This window comes from Saccostrea cucullata, unplaced genomic scaffold (genome assembly GCF_032062105.1).
Source record: "Saccostrea cucullata isolate Sc308-1 unplaced genomic scaffold, CSIRO_AGI_Scuc_v1 ctg7731, whole genome shotgun sequence".
Lineage (NCBI taxonomy): Eukaryota > Metazoa > Mollusca > Bivalvia > Ostreida > Ostreidae > Saccostrea > Saccostrea cuccullata.
This window is the reverse complement of record NW_026927102.1, coordinates 23460-29459: the sequence shown is the minus strand read 5'-3', so window position 1 is coordinate 29459 and position 6000 is coordinate 23460.

The window sequence follows — 6000 nt, the reverse complement described above, 5'->3', positions numbered from 1 at the left end:
TGTGACTGTCCATCGATAGTACCAAACTTCATACAGTACAAAGTAGGTTTTACTTTGATATTTCCATAAGTATTTAGGTTGTGGTAATAAAACAGCTGATTAAAAAATAAAGTCAGTTTTAAAAGTAATTCCCGTTTTTGCATTTCTATTTTCCGTTGTTTTCTCATAGTAAGCCTTAACAGTTCTGAAACATTGAATGCCGCCTGGGCGCGGGGATGGGGTTTTGGAATCTTGGCATTTACATAAATGACACTACACCTGTGAGACGTCTAGTGTGTATATCATAAACTGGTTAATAGTAATTGGTAAATAATTAACAAATCATTCCAAACTAGTTTAGGCATGACAATATTTAGAGACCTTTCAATATTTTTCATAGAACTTCTATTAAAGTCTAGGTAATCGCACTATACATGAAGCAACATATAGCACAAGGAGTTGAATATACCGATAACCGATTAAGGGAAATCAAGTGAAGGACCTTATAGGCAACACCAAAAATTACTATTCAGCATTCTGCTGTTATGATCAAACAAGAACAAATAAATATTATAAAACTTAAAGAAATAGTCTTATATATAAAAAAAATACGATCACTATTGTTAATATCAAGTAAATTAAATGTAAAATACAAATGAAAACGTGCACTTAACAATTATATATATTCCGGTATTGAAAACTAATTTCTGGAACTGAAAAATTCCGGAATCTATTCACTTTTTTTTGTGATATTAATAGTCCCCTGTTTTGTTTCACCAGTTTTTTCGCATTGTGATTCAAATGGAATTGAAATATTAATGAGGGGAATTAAAAACGCAAACCAACAATTATTACTACAACAGCAAAAACCGTCATGAAAATATGACTTCCTAATATTAAGCAATTCAAGCACTGATTTATGCTAGCAAAGAGGAACGCTATTTAAAATATTTTTCAATGAAGGCAAAAAATATATTTAGCATACAGATAAAAGAAATGCCAAAATAAGGAAATCATACACTATACTTTTTAACAGTAAATAAACATGAAATTTCTGTCAAGTAAACTAAAGCTAGATAAGTGTTAATTATACAATATGCCTGTTGTCGAAAAGGAGATAGGAAACGCATTTCATCTTAAGACATTGGCATTTGCGGTAAAGATAGTACTACTTCGCATATATGTCTAATGAAATACACATTGAATCTTTTACCGTTTTACATAAGACAAAAGGAAAATTGAAATATTACACTTTTTAAAACCTTTTCAAATACATACTGGTAGTATTAGATTTGGTACAGCCACTGATGAAATTACAAAACGGAAGTTTACAGGTGCATTGTTTCTGGCAACCTTGACCGTAATTTGGAAATCTGCAGGGATGAGAACAATCTTCTCCGACAAAGCCGGGGACTACAATCTATAATTGTCAGTGAAAATGAAATAGGAAATTCTTATAAATCATAAATTTGGAAGGTATTCTAAATGTAAGATTGAACCCAGATATTTTTTTTCTTATACATGTTATACAAAATGACATTTAGGTAAGAAATATATTCTGAACTTACAGATTAAGGTTAATTGATATGTATTTCAAAGTTATTCCCGAATCTATCATTCTATTGAATCATAAAAGATACATGTATTATACATATATACTTTAATATTTTTAAATTGTATAAGAAGGATATGGAGATAACGAGGAGTATTAAATCTCAAAGTCCATTAAACAATATACAAAGTCAGAGCAGAGCAAACACGGACCTCCGAAACATCAGAGGTGGGATCAGGTGCCATGGAGGAGTGAGCATCCCCTGCCGACCGGTCACACCCGCCGTGTGCTCGTTGTAATGATCAGGAAATAACGGAAAAAATCAGTCGTCAATTCAGTGTATAAATAATGGACTAACAATTGGTATGAAAAACGTCAGTCAGCATTTGACTCAATGATAAATTGTATTTGCTGACAAGGTCATTGTATCGACCATAGAACTTACGAAATGATGACTTTAAACGAGACTGCTGATGATGATATTCTTGTTTCATCTACTTGCTTGTCAATAATTTACCTCGTTTAAGAAATTGTTCATAAATAATGAATGAATGAAAACAAGGAGCTAATAAGTGAGGCCATGGCTGTTGATCAAATTAAAACTGAAAAGGAACGAGAGTACGTGAAAACTAGAGATAAAGAGGACAGTTTTAAATACAAACCTTTACATTGTTCTTTTAATTCATCCCTATGAATCGAAATTGAAAGAATGCATTTAAATAAACAACATTTTCTCTGTAAATAAAATTAGAAATTAAATGGAAATTAAATTGCTTTTCATTTATCATTTATTTAAAAAAAAATCCTTACCTGATGCACTTGAGGTAAACGAATGATATATTTCCTAAGATGCACATGGCTTTTAGAACAAAGGTTGAAAATTTGTGTACGTACATGACTACAGCTGCGACAAACTATACTTTGTGCAGCATATAGTAAGCGGTGAAATGAAATGCCTTATACGGCTTTTTTATTTATTGCACATAGCTCTTCCTATATCAAACAACTAGCCAATCATTTGAATGAATAACACACTATTGCGGTCTATTCTATGTTTTCATCAAGCCTCAAATATATGATTCAGGCCAATCTGCGATATAAATAGTCTGTGAGAAAAACACTTGAAGTAGTGTGATTTTTTAAGTACAAGAAATAGTAACTGATGCATTCGTCCCTGTCATGAAAGCCTCACTTAGAGAGGGAGTTGATCTTTTGTGTTTGTTAAATAAAACTTGGGGCATGTCTAAAAATTATATCTTTTTGCTGAATTGTCTATTAAATTAAAACTCATATTTATACCAAATTTTAATCAGTATGTAAGTTTATTCTGACTCAAAAAACTTAAATGTTCTATTCAATCACATTTGTCCAAATCTGCAAAAGTCATAGAAAAAAATTAATTTCAAGAAAGATACATTACCTAATTATAAAATATGGAACCGGTAGAAAGGTTGTAATACATTTCATATGTTAGTAGGTTACATGTAATATGAGTATGTGAAAACAAAAAAAGGTAATTTCAGTTTTTTTTCCACATGTCTCCCCTTCCAAGAAACTTCCATCTTATAATTTTACAAATCCTGGGCCATTTTGAGCCTCAAATCGGTACCATAAATTTCGCCACAGGTACTTCGAATATGCAGTTATTTAACTTTTATTTGTACGACAATGAATTATGAAAGGTTATACTAATTTTAGAAACATGTTTAAAGGTAAGTGATCATGAAAGATGCATCTTACGTTGTGAAAAATTATAAATAATATATATATATGTATATATGCCAAAGAAGTGATTATTTGTAATTTCTAAGCTTAGTTCAATGAAATTTTAATTTATTCCAGTCATGTATTTTTTTCAATTTTACTGTTTTTTTAATGTTTTTTTTTTTTACATAGAGTTATAACTAATTAAAAATAGAAGTTAGCATAATTTTTTTATTCAATTTCAAATAAGTAATGGTTCGATAAAAATTAAGGTAAATCATATACTGAGTATATTTAAGGAAGATTATAAACGCATCACAAGGCTAGAAATAGTACAAATCCTGCTGTTACTTCCCTTCTATATCATTATATTTTCCTTATTCAATAATAAAATGCAAAATAAATCCCTGTATCATATGTCACGAATATCTTTATAAAGGAACATATGGAATGAAAACAGATATTTAGTTTTATTTGAATGGCATAGCTACGTCCTGACACCATATCCGTTAAATGTGTAAGCTTTGAAAAGACGGAATTACTCAGTTATGTAAGTTCATATGTAACTCCCTTTATATATATACATGTATATATATATATATATATATATATATATATATATATATATATATATATATATATATATATATAACTGTCTGAAGAGCCATTAGGCAGAAAGCGCTAACAGTAAAAATGATTTTCGAGATTTGTGATTTCTGACTTTTTTTTCATTGGATATATATATATATATATATATATATATATATATATATATATATATATATATATATATATATATATATATATATATTTAAATGAAGGGAATAAAATCAAACTTAAATCACGAATTGAAATCCGAACCCACTTATCTATGACAAACGGGAAAACTAAATGCCAGAGTTCGTGTGCACAAACAACAAATTAAAGACCCTCGTGTGCGTAATACACCGTATTGTGAACATTTCGCAAAATGTGGCAAAGGAATATTTTAGATTTTCCCTTTTTATAAACTTTCAAATGAAAACGAAATTCTACGTTTGGCAAAAGAAGACTGTTTATCAACCACTTTAAAACCAATCTTAATCGCAAATGATATTATATATTTTATATTTTGAAATCTTATTTGTATAATGTGTGATAGTTAGTGTAAGATCAGTACACTAACTACATGTAAAACGCCAACTTAACGCTACCTTGATTTATTATGACGTCACAATGAACTTTATGCTTTTGACGTTACCAGGTAACCTTCCTGACATTTGTATAACTGCATGAAGAGCCGAAGATGGCGAAAGCGATTCCAGTAAATGTTTTGTGATATTTTTTTGATTTTTACTTTTATTTAAGGAATGACTCTAACTCGCGGATTATAAAGCGTAAACTGACCCAAACCAGATTATACTCGATAATTTGGTCAAGAATTAGAGTCATTCCTTACAATTTAATTTTTTAATAATAAAATTAATAAATAATAAAATTATGTTGCTTTTTACGAGTTCAAAGTTACTGCGCAATAATACAACCTTAGTAATGGAAGTAATGAGAAGTGAGGGGAGGTAATAACTGATACTTAGATCTAGCAGCCATAATGTTTGTTTACATAAGATAAGATCGAGTAACTGTTTGAAGTACATTCATTATATCTTGAATTTTCCATGGTTTCCGAGCACTGGGAATTAGGGGATTGCATGGATAAGATGACGAAGCTGGTCGTCAAGGGTGTGTGTCCCATACCAAACCAGATGATACAAAATAATCTGCGTTCCTTTTTGGATATGAACAAAAAGCAAGTTTTTTGACTTGCCTAGATAGCTGTTCCTGCACTGCTCGGAGACAGATTCCTAAGGTCGAGAGTTCAACCCCGGGTTAGGGCGGAAGTTGGTATCCATATGAAAAGTGAATTTCTTGTGCTTTCCACTGCATGAAAAGTCGGGTCTACTTTTACCTAAATGCAATTTAAATGCTGCGATTATTTAATGTTTAAATGCATAGTATAACATATTGTGGGATCGTAAACGCTAGAAAATAATAGGCATTTAATACGAGTTTAATGGAAAATTAAAAGAACAAATTTAATAAAGTTTGGAAAATTGTAAACTTACTAATACGTTCGGATTTAAGTCTCCCGTAAACAAATATTATACCTCGAGTATACAAAACGTATAATTATTATTAAACATGCCCATAAAATAAAGGTTTTATGGTTATATTAAATTTGATCGTTTAATAAAATTTAATGTAGAACTTAACCTCATTATTTTTTGTTTAATTCACACTTTACTTTATAATACTTCCAAAAATTAAGTTATATACGGAGAAATGTAAACTTACTAATACGTTCAAATTTTAATCTTTCATAAACTAATATTAAATCTCTTGCATATGTGATGAAATATATGGATTAAACCTATACCCATATCATTAAGATTTATGGTTGTATTAGATGAAATTTATTATAGTTATATTATTACATATTAATTTTTTTATTTAATACTTATTCCATCATTATTTCGTATGGTTTATAATTGTGTTTTTCGCAAGTATTTTACAATACACAAATCCACTTCTCGTTCAATTTTATTTTATGTTATTTGTGTACAAACAATGAGTTCTAACAAAGTATAAGATATTTCAAAATTAATGCCTAAATGTCAGAATTTAAAAATTTACAATCATGAATGTAGCTCAATTATAATGGAGTAAATTTTTGCATAATAGTAGTAGGTACTAAATAATACTTAAGTAAGTGAAATAATTTTGTATTT